Source organism: Narcine bancroftii, chromosome 4 (genome assembly GCF_036971445.1).
Source record: "Narcine bancroftii isolate sNarBan1 chromosome 4, sNarBan1.hap1, whole genome shotgun sequence".
Taxonomy (NCBI): domain Eukaryota; kingdom Metazoa; phylum Chordata; class Chondrichthyes; order Torpediniformes; family Narcinidae; genus Narcine; species Narcine bancroftii.
Window position 1 is genome coordinate 274,197,340 of NC_091472.1, and position 20,263 is coordinate 274,217,602.

The 20,263-nt window shown below is 39.8% G+C and overlaps 1 long non-coding RNA gene across 1 annotated transcript in view; it reads left to right on the top strand.

The window, feature by feature from the left end:
* Positions 1 to 18,788, top strand: part of LOC138760134 (uncharacterized) — a 66,565-nt gene extending 47,777 nt beyond the window's left edge. Inside the window, exon 3 of the long non-coding RNA XR_011355454.1 lies at positions 18,724 to 18,788. This is a non-coding gene — a long non-coding RNA (uncharacterized lncRNA). The remainder of the gene's footprint in view (positions 1 to 18,723) is intronic.
* Positions 18,789 to 20,263: the final 1,475 nt, after the last annotated feature.

Here is a 20,263-nt window from a genome sequence, read left to right on the forward strand (position 1 = left end):
TAGTTGATTTATCTAATAGTGGATCTAAACAAAAATTAAAATCTCCTCCAACTAATATACTTTCACACATTTCTGCTAAGTTAAGAAAAGTTTCTTGAATAAATCTCTCATCATCCACAAAGTGTCCAAAATTCCAAACATATTTGACAATTAAATATCTCCCTGCTGGATCAATCACAACCTTATGAATTTTAATTGGTATCTTTTTTAATAATCAAAATTGCCACTTCTCTTGGCTTCAAGTTAAATGAAGAAGCAACTACATTTCTAATCTAATTCCTTTTCAATTTTAAACGCTCTTTTTCAGTTAAATGAATTTCCTGAGAAAAGCCAGATCTACTCCTATTTTCTTAATACATAATACTCTCTTCCTTTTAACCGTCCTGTTTATCCTATTAATATTAATATTTACAAATTTCAATGTATTACTCATCTTAATTAACCATTTTCAATCTCTTCCATCCTACTCGCTTCACCCCACCCTCCAAATCTCCTCTCAACAATTCCATTACCCATTGTCCATTGTGTCATTGTGCATCTCTTCTGGCAATCCAAAAAAAAGTAACAAGTGTATGTTTCAACATTCGTAACTATATATCAACAATAAAAGACCTTCCCCACCCCCAATCTAGGGTTGATTAAATTATATGCAATACTGCCTCCCTCTATTTTACAGGTAGTGACCAAGGTCACAATTACACACAACTCCACCCCCAACCCTCCGATACAATTACCATATGATCTTTAAACAATAAACATAATAAGAAGTTTGGGAAAAAATCCCCAAATTAGAATAATCATTCTTTTAGATTATTCTATATAAAATAAAAATTATTACAACCTTATAACTCTTCATTCTATCTGTGTCTGCAATTCTGGAAGTTGTTTTACATAATCTGCTTCCATAGAATTTATTTTTTCCACTAGGCAGGGATATTTTCAAAGTTGCAGGATATTGCCGTACAAATTTATAAAAACCTGTTTTTGCCATGTTAAATTCTCTTCTTCTTTGCAGCAAATCTTCACTTAAATCAGGCTAAAACAAGACTTTATCTCCTTGATATACAAGAGTGGCTTTCCTGTCTTTACCCCTTGCATCGCAAGTCTCAAAATCTTTTCTCTATCCTGGTATTGAAGAAGTTTAATCAACATTGAATGCAGTCTCTGACCTGAAGGTGATTTCCTTCTGAGAGCTCTATGAGCTCTTTCAATCTCAATAACATCTTGAAAAATTTCTTCTCCCAAAACTTTAGCAATCCACTTTTGAAAAAATGTAATAGCATCTTCTTGCGCTAGTCCTTCTTTAGGCCCACTATTTAATGTTATTTCTCCTGTTGAAATTTTCCAACACATCTTCTTTTTGTTGAAGCTTTGGAGTCTCTACATCCAAAGCAGTAGTATTATCTTCCACTCGTGTAATTCTATCATCACATTGTAGCATATCTTGCTGCATCCTCTTTATCTTCTCATCCATTTTTTTTCTTAAATTTATCCACTACATCTTTAACTTTAAAATCCTTCCTTATTACAATCTGCAGTGAAGTGGAATTCACTGGTTGTGTCTTGCGCTGATGGCTGGCCCCACCTCCTGGCTCAGCCTCCATCTGTTCACATATAACCCTGGTTTCCTGCCTAAACTTAGAACCCTTCTGAAGACTGCTGTGAAACCCTACCCATAGTTAAAGCTAATAAAAACATTTGTTCTCCCTCCAGTCGTGAGAGCTTTTATTCATGCTACACAGTCAATAATGCAATATTTCTTATATCGCCCGATTTATTTTTACTACTTAAAGGCCTTCCTTCTTTGCTCTTCAGATAATTGTATTTCTTCTTCCTTGTCACTTGTAGATTTTTCTGAGCCCCACTTGATCTCAGACATTATTACAGAAGGCCCCGGTTTACTGCACATGCGCAATCTAATTCTAGGTTCTTTCCCAGTTCTTTCTGTGATGCCATAACCCTGTTGCTTCAGGCAGGCACCAGCAGACGTTTCCACTTTCAGATCATTCATCACAGGATCCACCAGAGTTCTAGTCCGCTGCCTCAAATTCATTGTAGGCCCTCCAATCTGCTCTTCTCGTTGGGCTTGAGGTAAGTCTGCATCATTTTTATCCTTATTTTCACTTTTTGGAGATATGTTATAAAATTTTGCTTCCGTGCTTAAAAACACTCAGAATTTTTCACCCTAAATTTTACATTTTAAACACTTTTTTAACTAATAAACCAGGTGAGTCGGGTTTTCACATACTAACACCATATCATCACATAATATTCCCCACCTCCCCCTGCCTGGGAAGCTTTTACAAATAGGTACTCCCCAGCTTGCAACCTATGTGACATGTCCATCTTCGCATTTGACCAAATTTTTTATTTTAAATATAAGAAAAAAATATAAAATTTACATGGTTCATGTTGTATTTGACAAATTATAACAGAGATACAGGGCAGGTAAGAGCCAACATGTGCATACTGACCTTGTTAGTCGGCATCCTGGGATCCTTAGGCTGGGTGCGGTCATCTTGATACCTGTGCACATGTGCGAGTCTTTGGTTGGTGGATGTACGGTAGGTTCCTATATTGGAGTTTGGTTGGCCCATGCGCGAGAGTTAAGGCCACAAATTCCATATCATCAGGGTGCTTAAAACTCGTGCATGGACCAACCAACTCCAATATGCCAATCCACTGTGCATGCACCAACCAAAGACTCACACATGTGCACAGGAATCAAGATGGCCTCACCCAGCGTAAGATATACTTTAAATGGACAGGGGGGAGGTAGGGAGGGTGGGATGGGAGGAGGGAGGGGGGAGAGAAAATGGCACTGTATATATTTTAAAAGGAAAAAGTATGTATCATGGTTAATGTGGTTTATGGTGTGAAAAAAAAAAAAAAACAATGTAAATATGAACCAGAATGTGGAAAGATTCACTAAGATTGATCAACAGATTCAGGAAGATTTAAGTTGTTATTGTCAAATCCACACGTGACTAAAAGTCCAACTTCCATCCATTTCAAGATATGGCTAATTCTTCATTCCCAATTATGGATAAAAGTCGGGGATTACCCGTATAGTACGTTTTGGTCATCAATGCATCTACATTTATCTAATTTCTTGAAAACAAGTTGTTGATAATCCAATGAGTCAAACCTTTGAATATTATCTTCACTTTTCATAACATCAGCCATTTGCACTTACACTATATAGCACAATTAACATTAAAACTTAATCACTGAGCCAAAGTAGGAGATATCAAATGAAATTACTAAAATTTTAGTCAAGGAATCAAGTTTGAAAAAAAGATTCTTAATTGTCAAGATCAGCTATGGAATGGTGGGGCAAGCATAAATGAGCAGATAGCTAGTCCTACTCCTATTTCCTGATGTGTAAGAGAGAATAATAGAAAGGCAGGGAGAGAGAGAGAGGGAGAGAGAGAGAGAGAGAGAGAGAGAGAGAGAGAGAAGGAAAAAGACAGAGAGAGAAAGAGAAAGTTAATAAAGTTCTCTGAGTTTTAGATCCATGGAGATGAAGGTATAGAAAGCACAAGTGTGGAAAGAGGGTTTGGAGTTGTATAAATTCGAGTTCAAGTTTGTTATTATCCAATTGTTTACGTATGATTGAAGGAAACAACATTCTTCGGTCCTCAGTGCAAAAACATACAAACGTACATACAGAAAAATGACTCATATTCAGCACATATACACATATATAAAAATAAAAAAAAATATTGTTAAATATATAGTGGAGGATTGGAGGGTTTGCATGAGCAGTTCATCAGTCATTCAGCAACCTCAGTGCCCATGGGAAGTAATTGTTTCCCAGCCTAGTATTTCTGGTTCTGATTTTTCTGTATCTCTTTCCTGACAGGAGTAGCTGGAAGATGCTGTGTGCAGGGTGATAGGGGTAACTAATGATTTTTCAGTCAATGATCCCAATAGATCATGTCAATAGGGAAGAAGGAGACCCCAGTGATCCTCTCTGCCACTCTTATTGTCCTCTGGATTGACATCTGATCCAATGCTCTACAGCAACTCTACCACACTGTGATGCAGCTGGCCAGGGCACTCTCAATAGACATCCTGTAAAAAGATAACAGACTGATGGCTGTCTCAAGAAGCACAGTTACTGTTGTGCCCTCCTGATAAGTGTGGAGATGTGTGTCCAGGATAAGTCACTTCTTAAGTGGACTCCAAAGAGTTTGGTGCTCTCTACTCACTCTAATACCGATCTAATGCCCTCACTGGTCCTCCTGGTCCTTAATCATCTCCTTTGTTTTGTCCATGTTGAGACACAGGTTGATATTCTGGAATAATTTCAGAAGATTTTCCACCTCTCTCGGGTGATTCATCATTGTTACTGATGAGGCCAACTACTGTCAAGTCATCTGCAAACTTGATGACTCTGTTGGAGCTAGTTCCTGCAGATTGCAGTTGTAGGTCAGTAGTGTGAACAGGAGTGGGCTGAGCACACAGCCCTGAGGTGCACCAGAGCTCATCATGATGGGGCTTGACTCTCTGCTACCAACTCGGACAAACAGTAGTCTTTCTTCTAGGAAATCCAGAATATAGTTGCAGAGAGGGATGTTGAGTCCCATTGAGAACAGCTTCCCCACGAGCATCTGGGAAATGTTCATATTAAAAGCCAAGGTGAAATTGATGAACAGCAGCCTGATCTATGAAATGTCATTCTCCAATTGAGTCAGGACAGAGTGAAAGGACAAGGCTCTAGTATCATCAGTGGAATGATTTCTTCTATAGGCAACTTGATATGAAGTGTCTCTGGGAGGTGCGCTTTGATGTGTTCCAGCATCAGACACTCAATGCATTTTATAAAGGTCAAAGTCAGTGTCACAGGATGATAGTCTTTGAGATCTGTTACTGTTGCGCTCTCTGGTACTGGGATGATGGTGGCTGCTTTGAAACCCACTGGGACAATGGAGTGCTGCAGTGATGTGTTGAAGATACCTTTAAGGACCTCCGTCAGTTGGTCTATGCAGTCCTTCAGTATCTGACTAGGTACGTTGTCTGGTCATGCTACTTGTGTCAGCTCACCGTACATAATGTTCTCACCTCCAATGCAGCTATGCAGGGGGCCCATTCATCAGGGATACATGGAAGTTCTTGGGAGTCAGTTTGTTCTTCTCATCAAACCATGCTTAGGAGTTGTTGAGTCGGTTCAGAAGGGAGGTGTCATTGTGTTTGACTCGCAAATTTATAACAGACCACAATTTTGATCCCTTTCCACATTTGCCTGATACCATCATTGTTGCACAACTGTCTATGGATCTTCTATGCATACTAACATTTTGCTTTCTGCATTGCATGGGAGAGTACTGCCCTGGCTGATCTTAGAGTCATCTTATCTCCTGTCCTGAAGACAACATCACAAATACTAAGAAGTACCCAGACATCTGCCTCTAACCAGGGTTTCTGGTTAGCCCTGGTTCTGAAGCATTTGATCTCAGTGACATCATCAGCACACTCTCTGATGGAGTCCGTAACTGAGCTCGTATACTCCTCGATGTTTACATGACGGTTGTAGGTGGCTGCCTTCCTGAAACAGCTCCCTTCTGTGGTCTCAAAGTAGTCCTTTAGCACTGAGTCCCACCTCACCACCCCCACTCCTGATCTCCCTGTGAAATGCCTTTGTTCATTTTGCCAGTGGTCAGTAAGTGGGGGTTAGCAGGGTGGATTTGTGATCCAAGTATCCAAGGTCGGGGCAAGGAGCAGCCTTGTTGACACCAGTGACTTTGGTGTACACCCAATCCAGGTGTCGAAGTTGACATGCTGTTGACTCCAGGATTGTAGTACTGCATCTTTTGAGCATTGAAAGACAACAAAATTTTGTTCTGATATGTAGGAATGAACCGTTTAATTTGAACAAGATCATTTGAGCTTCTGAGGCAGTACTAGACTCTAGCATAGATCAAAATAAAACAGGATTGATGAATGAGTGGAATTGGATTGATAGAACAAGTTGGCTTTTGTCTGAGTTCAAGTTACACATGGAGAAGGAATGGAAAATACACACAATTAGCTGTTGCAAAACATCAGATCAGAAGGGCCACTGATAGGAGGAAGATGAAGCTGTACAAACAAGATTCTTCTTTGACTGCTGCCACTTCAAGGCCATTCCATTCTGATCGTCTTTCACATTGAAACTCTAAAAGCATTTGTTCTACCAGAAATGGAAACGACATATTCTTCTGAAAGTAACTGATTAATAAACCCATGATATCCACTCATTATGTTACAAAGATTAATTTCACAAGTGGCTGAACACAAAGGCTGAAGTTTCTTTATGAATATTTTTTTCTGCTCATTTTTTTCCCTTCCTCCTTAGGATATTGGACTGGTATTAAGCAGGGTATAAAAATAGAAATGCAAGTAAGCCATTGATCTCTTCTGCGTTTCAAGAACAGCATAGCTGATCATTCAGCGCCATTATTCTGTATTAACCCCATTTTACTTTATTCTTTTCAAATTCAAAACCACCATTCTCAATAATCTGGTGTCCACAATTCTCCTGGACAGAGAATTCCAGTAATTTGTTGTCTTCTGAAAGACTAAATCCCTTAAATCTCAGTTTTAAATGACAACCCCTCCATGTCGTGCTGTTCCCACATTTGATACACTTATGCTCATGGAAAAAAATTTCAACATCTACGCTGTCATTCCCCTTTAAGACCTGATGTGTTCCAATATGACCAGCTGTTTTCTTTTAAAGTTCAGGAATGCTGATCCAACTTATTTGGACACTTGTGACACTTTAGACACTTGTAGACACTCTCATTTGCAGAGTTAGTTTCTGTTGGATTTCTCCACTGCTACTACATATTTTTTTTTAAAAAAGAAAAATAACTATGCCTCACTAACTTACTGTACATATACACCCAATTAACCCACACCCTTGGTATGTTTTGAACAGTAGGAGGAAACCAGAGCACCCAGAGGAAACCCACATAGACATGGGGAGGATGTATAAACTCCTTACAGACAGTACGGGATTTAAACCTTGGTCTCTGGCAGTGTAAAAATGATGCACTAACCGCTAAGCTAACTGTGCTTCCCTATATACTTAACAATAACATTGCTTCCCTTTTTCTAAACTCCATCCCCTTGCAACAAAAAGCTATTTATCTTCCTGATTACTTACTGCATCTGGGGACACACAAGAGACTGCAGATCCTGGAATCTAGAGCAAAACAAACAGGAGTGGATCAAGCAGCCTCGGTGAGAGAAAATGTATGGGCAGAATTTCAGTTCAGAACCCTTGATTAATACTGAGAATGCAAATAGCCGGTATAATGAGGACAGGGCCCAAGTCAGAGGCTGGGGAACAAGGGAGGGATAAAAAAAAAATCATGAACTTATGTAGGAGCAGATCATTGGCATGTGCTAGACAAAGACAGGGTGAAATACAGGTGGAAGGTGGAGGAAGGTTGGTCAGACAAGGTGAAGTAGGAGACAGCTGCAATGGGGTGGTAAATAGAGAGGCAAGGCTACCTGCATTAGAATCTGATGATGAGAAAGTGATAATGGGAACTGTTAGGGCAGAGACGAAGAACAAATCAGACCAGACAGAGCCAACGGTGGAGATGTGGGGAGTGGGAAGAAAATACAGTTGGTGAAATGTGGTTGGTGGGGGGGGGGGGTTGGGTGAGAATGAGTGGGGGGGGAAGTTTGGTGAGGCTGTTCTTAAAAAGGGGGAAAATAAAGGGGAAGGGAGAAATTTAAGTGGATCAGAAAAAAGGGAAAGGGACCACTTTACCTGAAATTGGAAAATTCAATGCTCATACTGTTGACTGCCCAGGTGGAAAACTTGCCACATCTAACTGCTAAGACTTTGTGATCAATGCACAAGAAAAAGCAAGATCCTTCTATACAATCATTTGCCATTCCTCTCAATTCAAAGAATAGTATTACTTTTGGTTTTGCTGACTGAAATACATGAAATACTTTCCCACATTAAACTCCATTTGCCAATTTTTCACACACTACCTATAAATATTCTCTCATTTCAGCTTCAAAGGATACTTCTGTGTTTGCATCATGTACTTTTCACAGACTTTGAACACTCAAAGGATTTCTTTGGTCTCTGCAAGGATTTATGTAGTTTGATATCATTGAACATGCATATTATATGTATGGAGGAACCAGGACAGATTTGTGCAAGATCACAACCAATGCACCAAAGGCATTCTTTGACAACAAAGAAGGTTATCTAAGATTATAACAGGATTTAGATATACTGGGAAAGTAGATTAAGAAATGGGAGATGAAATTTAAAATATTGAACATTTATAAGTCTTTAGACAGGTACACAGAAAGGAAAAAAATCAGCAGGGATATGGGCCAAAGTCAGGCAAATGGGATTAGTTTGGTAAGCATGGACAATTTTTTTATTTTATTTTAAGTTTAGACATGTAACATGGTAACAGGCCCTTCCAGCCCATAAACCTATGATGCCAATTACCCCAATTAACCTACAACCCCTGTATGTTTTCAAGGGTGGAAGGAAATAAGAGCACTTGGAGGAAGTCCATGTAGACATGGGGAGAACGTATAAATTCCTTACATATATCGCCGGATTAGAACCCAATTGTGTTGTGCTAAAAGGCTATGCTAACCATGCCACCTCTATTGGGCTTGAGCCTGTTTCCATGCATGTTTATGACTCAATAACTCACTTATGTTTATTGATCAGATCTAAAATAAAATTCCTTCATGTAGAAGAAAAAAAAACATGCTCTGAAAAAGAATTTCGCAGGCATAGAATCATTAAGACAAAGAATAGCTAAGTATTGATATTCTTTTTTTTTTTCCCAGTCAAATGGTCTGAACATATATAATGTATAGCAGCAATTGGTCAAGGTTTCTTTAATACAACCTATCGACGCTGCAAATCTCTACCATTTAGGTAAATGAGGGCAACAGATGAGGCTAAAACTACTACCTGGAAGTTCCCCACCAAGTCTCATATCTTTTCTGCCAGAAGTATATCACATCAAATATCAATGATTTGGATTAACATAACTAATTGGTCAAGGTTTCTTTAATACAACCTATCAATGCTGCAAATCTCTACCATTTAGGTAAATGAGGGCAACAGATGAGGCTAAAACTACTACCTGGAAGTTCCCCACCAAGTCTCATATCTTTTCTGCCAGAAGTATATCACATCAAATATCAATGATTTGGATTAACATAACTAATTGCTTTGTTGCCAAGTTTGTGGATGATACAAAGATAGGAGGAGGGGCAGGCAGATTTGAGCAAGCACCGAGTCTCCAGAAGGATTTAGACAGGTTAGGAGATTGTGCAAGGAAATGGAAGATGGAATACATTGTAGAGTTGTATATGATCATGCACTTAGGTGGAAGGAATAAAGGTCTAGATTGTTTTCTAAATGGGTAACGAGTTCAGAAATCAGAGTTGCAGAGGTACTTGGGAGTCCTCATCCAGGATTCCCTCAAGGTTAACTTGCAGGTAAGGAAGGCAAGTGTAATATAAAAACAAAAATGTAATATTGAGGCTTTATAAGGCTTTGATTGGTTAGACTGGACTTGGAGTATTGTGAGCAGCTTTGGACTTTTCCCCAAGGAAAAAGATACAGAGGAGGTTCACTCAAATGATTACTGGAATAAAAGTATTATCATATGTGGAGTGTTTGATTGGTCTGGGTTTGTATTCCCTGGAGTTTCATTGAAATCTCATTGAACATGTCAACCACCAACTGGATAGACCCAATATAGATAGAATTTTCCAATGGTGGGGGAGTCTAGAACCAGAGGACACAGCTTCAGAACACAAAAGTGTCCCTTTAGAACAGAGATGTGAAGGAATTTCTCTACCCTGATGGTGGCAAATCTATGGAATTTGTTGTCATGGATGACTATGAAGGCCAAGTCATGAGGTATATTTAAGATAGAGGGAGACAAGTTATTGATTAGGAAGTAAATCAAGGGGTTATGGGAAGAAGGCAGGAGAATAGTGTTGAAAGGGATATTAAATCTGCTGTGGTGGAATGACAGGATGAACTTGATAGACTGAATCGTCTAATTTCACACCTATCTCTTGAAAAAAAGCACTTTATGGTGTTATGGATACTTTCCATATTAAACAACTCAGAAACATAGTCACAATTTTTTTCAATCTCTTTTCATTTTAAATTGTTTCTTTTCACAATGTTGTGCTCACATTGGAGGAAATAGGTTGGAGCAGTTATAAAATCTGACATTAGCAGACAACTGAATTCACATCAGCAGAGAAAAGCTCATTAAGCTTTGGCTTCATCTATGCATTTTCTTGCCACGTTACAGCTGTTCCAAGAAAAAGGTTCACAACAATAAATAAATAACTTGAAGCATGAAAAATATTAAAGCATTTTTGTGTATTTGCTGTTAAAAGAGCATTGATTTCTGATTTTCACTTTGAAATAATTATATAATATTTAGAAATAAAATGATTCAATGATCAGCAGAATCCAGTTCAACCTTCACCAATGACGAATACATGAGCTCAGTCAGAAGAATGAAAATTATTGATAATCAATTCAAAATGTTGGCTTCTCTTTTTAAAAAAGTACTTGCAGAGTATGGCAAAGTAGTCTTAATAAATTGATAGTGGCACAAAATGATAAATACTGTGATCTTTGTCCCAGCATTTACAGAATAGGTACTTTGTCTCAGCGTGATGTAATGGCCAAACTAATCCAGGAAAAATGCACGTTTTATCACATTATGCTAGTGTAGAGATCAGAAGCATGCATCGAGTAAAAATAATTCTAAGATTAAATAATATAACTGCTGGTATGACACTTACTTATCATTCAAATTAATATTACCACAGGTGTCAAAGCAAATATTAATGTTATTCAGTATTTTTTATTTGAAAAAATGAGGTTTGTCACAGTCACCAAATTGTTGGTGCATGAAGAGAGGTGACTTCAAGCTGCTGCAGTATTCTTTTTCAAGACACTGGACTGTAGACATCAAAACGTACTTGCAACCCTGCAACCATACTTTCATTATAAACAGGTGTGGCAAGCAAACTACATTTTCTCATCAGCTAGAACTTTATATTTTAAATTTAATATTTTTTTATTTAAAAAACATAGACACATGTGTAACAGTAACAAGCCCTTCTGGCCTCTGTGCCCGTACGTCTAATTACACCCAATTGACCTACAACCCCAGTATGCTTTGAAAGTGAGAAGAAACTGAAACACCCAGAGAAAATCCACGCAGACACAAGGAGAAGAGTCAAACTCCATATAGATAATGCTGGATTTGAACCCAGTTGCTGATACTATAACAGCATTGCACTGACCAATACTCTAACTGTACTGCCCTGGAATTTTCTGGGATGTTCACAAATGTGAAGGCTTTAGAAATAAATGTTTGTGATACATGAGCATCACTAGAAAGGCCAGCAATGCAGAATTAAGTTTTGCTCCAACCTAATCTGTACATACATTGTCAACACCACTCTTGTTGGATGACTTATGGGTAATGATGAGATAGAATGGAGGATTAAGATCGAGAATTGAAATGGGTGATATCAGTACAACAAGAAGTATGTTGTGGACTTTAACAATGGGAGGTTGAGGGATCATGCATTTATCTTTATTGACAGGATAATAGTGGAGAGGGTTAGTACCTTCAAGTTTCTGGGAGTCCATGTATCAGAGGACCAAAACAAAAGCAAGAACATCAAGGCAACTGTGAAGGAGGCACACCAATGCCTTTACTTTCCAGGATGTCAGTGGATATTTGGCACGTCATTCAATAATCTATCAAACTTCTGCAAGTGTAAGTGGAAAGTAATCTGGCTGGTTGTATTATAGCCTGCTTTTGAAACTCGGGTGTTGTAATGTGAGCTGTTTTGAAAGTGAGCCTGATTCCGGAGTAAAGGAGGGGATTTACTTCCCGTCTTCTTTTAATTCTGTTGTTGCCTTGTACATAGCTTTGAGACCATGCCGTGTATTCCAGAGGAAAAACAACAGAGGAAGAAAACAAGCCTTTATAGTTTTGCTGTCCAAGATAAAGCTGTTCTTTTGAACTTGAAGTTGTCCAGTTATCCTTTTTCAAAATAGAAATTATCACATTTTTTTGGCAACAAGGTCAACTGGTTTTGTGGAAGTGTCGACCTGTTTCAAGCTGGAGCTGTGTATTCAGATGGCTAAGTTTGGGATTTTCGATGAATCCTTGGAAGGAAATGAGGATTGGCTGGAGTATAAGGAAAGGTTGGAACACTTTTTCTGTGCTATTGGAATTACTGAGGAGGATGAGAAATGCTCTATTCTCCTGAGTGTGTGCGAGGCAAAAATTACAAGATGATAAGGAACTTAGCCACACCATGGATACCAGGGGAAATTCCATTTGACGAACTGGTCAAGGTCGTGGCAAACTACCATAATCTGAAACCTTCTGTGATAGTCAAATGGTTTAAGTTTCACAGCCTTTCCAGGAAGCCAACACAGCCTGTGGCCAATTTTGTGGCTGAGGTTCGGCTGCTATCGGACCATTGTGATTTCGAAGCAGTATTGGATGATATGCTTTGTGGTAGATTGGTGTACGGCATTAATAATGATGCTGCGTGTTGGGGGAAACCCCACCACTGACTTTTAAGAAAGCCCTAGAGATTGCCCAAGGCATGGAAATGGCTGCAAATAATGCCAAGCAAATCCAGAAAGGATAGACAGTGTACCAAGTCAGAAGGGAGACTGGCATATGAGAAAAGTGGATGGAATGTTTTCAGTGTGGAGGGTTGCACTATTCAAATGAGTGCACATTCAAAGACAATGTCTGCTATGGCTGTGGTAAAAAGGGACATTTAGCTCAGAAGTGCAGGAGTTCAAAGGCTAAGGTTAAGCCTAGGCAGGGGAAAGCTCAAATGGTTCCACCAGCCACACACTACCTAGAAGAAGTAAATGAAGAAACAACATGTGCTTACAATAAGTTTGGAGTGGAAACAGATGAGGAACCACCTGAACCATATTCTGCCACAGTCAATGTCAGAAGAAAGGATATTAAGTGAGGAGTCCTGCAGGAAGACATGGGGGTCCAACCTGCCTCACATCAGAATATCAAACCTCAAAATCAGGACCTATACTGGGCAGCCCATACCTCATTTAGGATATTTTAGCCAGAAGCCAGGCTGGTGATAGCTAAGGATAGCTGGCCCAGTCAATCGGGTCACAATTGGCTTCACAAAATCCAGCTCAACTGGCATGAAATTAAATATGCACACACAGCGGAGAACTTTCTGCAGCAGTACAGTGACAATTTCAGGGATGAGCTGGGCACATTGAAGGGCATGACAGTGATACTCAATGTTGACCCTGAGACCACACTATGGTTTTTTTGAAGCCCAGGGTGGTGCCATACACCATGAAAAACAAGGTCAAGGAGGAGCTGAAATGTTTACAGCGGTTGAGCAGCATTGAGTCCGTCCAGTTTTCAAAGTGGGCAGCTCCCACTGTTCCAGTTTGAAGCCAAACAAGATAGTGAGGATATGTGGGGACTATAAGCTGACAGTGATTCAGGTCTCTAAGCTGGAGAAGTAACCATTGCCACAGGTGGATGACCTATTTAAGACCCTGTCGGGGGATAAGCTATTCTTAAATGCTTACCAACAGCTGTTGCTTGATGAGGATTTAAAGGAGTATGTCACAATTAATACACATAAGGGATTATTTAAATACAATTACCTGGTGTTTGGAGTGGTGTACAGCCTCGCCATTTCCTGAAAAACAATGGACACCTTGCTGCAAGGGATTCTGTACGCTCAGAAGTATCTGGATTATATTTTGATTATGGGGCCCATGGAAGTGAAGCATCTGGCTAACTAGGAACAAGTGTTGAAGAGGCTCTCATATGCAGGGCTGCAATTAAAATGCAGCAAATGTGTGTTCCTAGCACTGATTGTGACCTACCTGGTACACAAGATCACAGGTGAGGAGCTCTGCCTGATGGAGGACAAAGTGAGAGCTATCAAGGAGGCCCAAACCCTAAATGTGTCATAGAACTTGGATCATTTTTGGACCTGGTAAATTATAATGGCAAGTTTCTTCTTTATCTCTCAAGGATTTTGGCCCCACTGTACAAGCTGTTGCACAATAGCACCAAGTGCAGTGGAGTGAAGAGCAGGAGGGAGCTTTCAAGCACATGAAAGGACTCCTCCACTCAGTGAAGTTGCTGGTTGACTATGATCCAGATAAGGAGGTCACCCTTTCAGGTGACGCTTTACCCTATGGAGTATGGGCAGTTCTCTCACATGTAATGGAGGACCATTCAAAGAAGCCTATTGGTCTTGCTTCACGTACCATGACAGCTGTTGAGAAGGGATATTCAGCTAGTCAAAGAAGGTCTGGCCAGAATTCTTGCAGTTAAACGTTTTCATCAGTACCTTTATGGACATGGATTCACTATTTATACGGATCATAAACCAGCTGTTCAGTGAAACTAGATTCATCCCACCACTAGCCTCAGCTAGGATACAACATGGGCTCTCATATTGTCACATTGTGTACATAGCAGGTAGGGATAATGCAAACGCCAATCTGCTGAGTCATTTATCTTTACCTGAGACCCATATGTGGTTCCAGAAACAGTATTTTCATTGGAAAGGCTGTCATAGATACTTGTAAAGGTGACTCAGATAAAGCAGTGGACACAAAGGGACCCAGTCCTCTCTCAAGTCAAGATTTTCTTTTACAAGGATGGTCTAGTATTATGGATGGAGAGGATCTGACTGTCCCTGGTCTAGGCTACATTTGGACTTTGCTAGCCCTTTTATGGGGCAGATGTTTTAGTAATGGTGGTTGCACGTTCCAAATGGATAGAAGCTCACATCATGGGGAACATTGCAGCCCATTCAACCATAGACAAACTTAGGCAAGTGTTTGCATACCAGGCGGTTCCTTGACATTCTGATTACTAATAATGGCAACATTTACCAGTGAACTGTTCAGTAAGTTCATGCAGCAGATTTGCATTCATCACATTCGGATGTCCCCTTTCCACCCATCCTCAAATAGTTTGGCTGAACAAGCTGTTAAGATAGTGAATGAAGGCCTGAAGAGGATGATAGGGGACTCTCTTAGCACCAGGCTTTCATGTTTCTTGAAATGCCAGAGTACACTGCAGACTACAACTGCACGGACTCCAGAGGAGATGCTGATGGGGCGTAGGCCCAAGTCAAGATTGGACCTGCTACAACTGTACATGAAGGCAAGAGTTGAGAGAAAGCAGGAAAACCAGAAGGAGGGACATGATCAACATGCATGAGAAAGACAGATAAATCCAATTGACAATGTCTATGTGAGAAACAATCAGAAATGGCTGCCCGGGGTTATTCTTAAGCAGAGTGGGCCCATCTCCTATGTTGTTAAGCTGACTGATGGATGTGTTTTCTGCAGGTATCAGGACCATGTGCTCTTGCATCAAGAAACATACTCAGAGGTGGACCATTCGATGGAGTTTCCAATGGTGAGACAGACTACTGTGGAAGGGTGCTCCCCAGTGACTTTGCCAGAGAGAGAGAGAGAGAGAGAGAGAGAGAGAGAGAGAGAGAGAGATACATTGGCAGAGGGGTCTGGTCCCATGAAGAGGATGGACATTCCCACACAGACACACAAACCCCTCTAATCCTACAAACACCAGATCCGCCCAAAACACCTTCATCAGCTGTGACTGCTGAGCCATTGGGGTAGTGCATAGATCACAGGGCACTTGCAAACCTTCTGACAGAATGGATCTTTGATAGGACACTTTTTTAGTAGACTGAATGTGGAATTTGGTACATTTTTCCAGATGTTTTTGTGTTGTTAAGTTGTTGCTGAGATGTTATAGGTTTTAGGAGTACTCAAGCTAATGATGCCATCATTCTTTTATATTTAGGGCATGTTGGATTTTAAGGGGGGAGAAGTGTTTTAATATGAGCTGTTTTGAAAGTGAGGCTGGTTCCAGTATAAGGGAGGGGTTTTACTTCCTGTCTTCTTTTACTTCTGCTGTGCCTTGTACATTGCTTCGAGTCCATGCTGTGTGTTGCAGAGGAAAAACAACAGGGGAACAAAATGAGCCAGATAAAGCTGTTCTTTTGAGCTTGAAGTTGTCGAGTGGTCCTTTTCTCAAAGTACACATTAACACACCCAGGAATGCAGAAGGTTGCTTAAAGTGACAAAGCCATCACAAGCCCTGACCTTCCATTCACTGAATATGAGATGTTGTCCAAAGAAAGCAGCCAAAATCATAAAGGATCCTCAGCCCCCAGGTCACAATTCCTTCTTTGTACCACCTTGAAGCAGAAGGTACAGAATCTTAAAGTCCAGCATCTCAAGTCAAGAACAGATTTTTCTCCCAATACCTATCAGGTTATTAAACCTCCCTGTGCTACCCTAATGATAAACTACCCTGCGAACACAAAATAGTCTGCCTGCACGATTGAAGTATCACTTTGTTTCATACAATGTCACTGTAAATTAATCTAGCCTTTTATACTTATTATCTCTTTCTCTGTCTTGGCATACTGTGGAAGTTTAATTTATACTAATGTAGTTGATATATCTTACCTTCCTGTGTGTTCACAACAAGTAAGAATGTTGGTGCACCTACACATTGTGCTTATGTATTCAACAAGATACACTCATCTCATCATCTGTTATGTGCAGCTTATCTTGAATTGCCTTTGAGAAAATAGTGGTCTGCTATTTTTTTTAATGTCTGTAATCCTCCGAGTGAATGTCCAGTCAGAGTGTTGTAGAGTCTGAATCATAGGTGACATATTACAGAACTGGGTCAGCAAGCCCACCAACTCCATTCTGGGCATCAAGCATCCATTAGGACATCGTTTTGCAATAGTACAAAACATTGATTAGACAACGCTATATCAACTCTATAAAACTGGTTAGACTTCACTTGAAAATTGTGTTCAGTTCCACAGGAAGGATGTGGAAGCTTTAGAGAGGATGCAGAGGAGATTTACTTGGATGCTGCCTGGATGGAAGAACATGTCTTATGAGGCAAAGTTAGGGCTTTTCTCTTTGGAAGGTGACTTAATTTACAAGATTATGAGACGTATAGACAGAGTGGACAGTCAACCTGGTTTTCCTGGGATGACAGTAGCAAATACTGGAGGACATCTGCTTAAAGTGAGGGGATGAAAGAACACCAGAGTCATTAGATGTATTTTTTTTTAGCACAGTATCTGGAATACATTGCCAGGAGTGATGGTGGAGGTTGGAAGGATAGGGACATTTAAAAAAAAATAAACGACTACTAGATTGGGACATGGATGCAAGAAAATTTGAGGGTAATGGGTGTGAGGCAGGGTATGTTTAGATTGCTGAGTAGGTTTATATAGGTCAGCACATTATCACAGCTGAAGAGCCTGTAGTATGCTGTAAAGTTGTACACATAGCAGTTCTAGCCACCATACTACCATAATGACGTGTGACAGATTATATTATATTTTATATTGTATATAGATACATATTTGAAGGAGATAGTGTTGGTCACAAACAAACATAAACACTTCATAAAACAGATTTCATTTAAAATGCAAGGGCTTTGTTGAATGTGAGGAGACTTATTTGCTTATTTATTTTAAATAAAACAAGGAGCCTTATTTGCTAAAGAATTTCAAAAGCATGTATGAATGGATTATTGTTTTAAAAGCAACAGATGAACGGACTCAGAAGGTTGGGTCTGGTGCTGCAATCTGTCTGGTTGCAGTTTGCTGTTCTAAGAAGGTCATGTGGTTTTGCAAGCAGAGAGAGAGAGAGAGAGAGCACAAGCAGGCTTTTTCTGAGAGAGAGAGAGTGTGAGAGAGAGAGAGAGAGAACTGGTTTCTGCAGTCATGGCAAGCTGACAGCTTTTTGAAACCCCATTTTGAAGTTGGGTTGTGAGGTCTGAGTTCAGCCTGTTGAAAAGCTTTGTGGTCCATACAAGAGGAAATGCTGGCTAGAGTGTTTCACCTGAAATAAGGGAAACAAGAGGAATTCTGTGCTGACCTGAAAAATAAGAGGTTATCATTTGGAAAACCCTGATGGGGCAAGACACTGAAGAGGCTGATCGAATGGAATCAGTTTGTATGTGTCCAATGAGCAACATATCTCTCTCTGAAACTGAAAAGAACCTTCCTGAGTGGTAACCATTCAAGTACCAGAGATTGGTCAAAATTCATAAATTTTAAATTCAGTGCACAGTATAAGAATTGCCTGATACCAGTGAACGTGGAGGAGTGAGAAGTGAGAATGGACTGTGAATCAAATAACTTTTCTGAACTTATACACATCACATATATGTGCTCTTAGAATTAGAAGGGGATTAAGTTAGGTTAAGTTAAGTTAATAGTAATAAGTTACGGTTTGATCCTTTTTTTATGTTTAAAAGAAAATTAAAAACTACTTTTGTTAAAGTAACCATTTGTCTTGGTGAGCTTCTATTGCTGCTGGGTTTTGGGGTCCTCTGGGCCTGTAACACAAGGTTGCAACAGATTAATTGCCAAATAGATTCATCAGGATGTTGCCTGGGAGGGAGGGCTATGGTAATTGGTTAATATGCATTTACCCATGGTTTGGCTCCCCAGTGGAAAAGCATAATGTCACACAAGGAACTCTTACCCTGCAGGGCTTCATCATTTTGAATCTGAACTTATATTTCACTCTGCTTGTTTCATCTATGTTTGAAGCTTTCCCTTCATATTTTCTTGACTTTCAAGGAGAATTTGACTCCATCAAGTTGAAGCCGTCTCACAGCAGTGACTGCAGGCAACAATTCACTCTCAGTAAGTACCAAGAGATGTTTGCAATATGATATTTGATGTGCCTCTCATGGCTTTTATCTATTCAGGTTTTATTATTAGGGTGGCATATTTAGTGTAGTGGTTAGCACAATACTGTTACAGTGTCAGCGATCTGGACCGGATTTTGAATCCTGCACTGACTTTAAGGAGTTCTCCCTGTGTCTGGATGGATTTTCCCTGGGGGTTCTGGTTGTCTACCACAATTTGAAATGTATTGGGGGTTGTAGGTTAATTAGGTGTAATTGGGCAGCACGGGCTCATGGGCCGAAATCTCAGCTAGCCATTAAAAACAACAACTCCAGCTCAAGGAAATTTAAACTTACTCGCAATAATAATAATGATAATTTAAAAAAAAACAGTTCTGGATCATTTTAATTCAGAGATTCAGCATGATAACACGCCCTTTCAGCCCGAAGTGCCTGCTCTGCCCAAATACACCCATGTGACCAATTACCCTACTAACCACATATGTGTTTGAAACATGGGAGGAAAATTGAACACAAGGAGGAAACCCACATAGTCACAAAGAGAACTTGCTAACGCCTCATAGACAGTGGCAGATTCGAACCCAAGTCGCTGGTGCTGTAATAACATTGTCCTAACTGCTACTGCCCTTAATTATTAATATAAAGATATTTAGATATCTTGATGCCTGCCTTGACACAATGAGCCACAATAACATATTCAACATACTGTGTGGGCTCATGAAGAGAGATGTAAGTCTGAATCACCAAAGCCTCTCATTTGGTACCTAAAGGTATTTATAGTTCTAGCAGACTTATTTGGGAATGAGCTAGAAATTTTGTATTTTGGTTAAAGGTTTTAAATTTAGGCAATTATAGTTCCCAGGTCCAAGAGGATATAACTTCCTTTGCATGGATATTGATGGAAGAAAAGCAGAAAAGACCAGAGATTATCCTATATACAAGGAGCAATGGATCTGGGGATTTTCAAAATAACGGGTTGTTATTGAAATCAACTATCTGACGAGGCACAGTTCTATTCACAGACCCCACGCTCGGACCATGCTGGCAAAGGAGATGGAAGTCATGGTTGCCCCTCTGGTTTCTTGTCACCCAAGGTAACAGTAACAACATATATATGTCATCTGCCCTAGTTTGCAGTGTTCTGCTGGTTCACATTGTCAGAGCTTCAACCAGCTGCCATCTGGGAAATGCAATGACACCGGAGGCAGTTCCACATCACATGAAAACACAGCATGTGATAATTATATGTTAGACTTTTCAGCGAGGACCTGATGATATGTTTTTACTGTGAGTAGATTCTATTTTTTGATCAGCATCTTTCAAAACACTAACTGAGGCAATTGTTCTCAACATTTATTTTATTGTTTGCTTGTGTTCGTTTTGTATAAATTAGTTGCAGTTCTTCCTACATTGAAACAGTAAAAGCCCTTCAAAATACTTCACTGACTTTTAAGTGCCTTTTCACATGG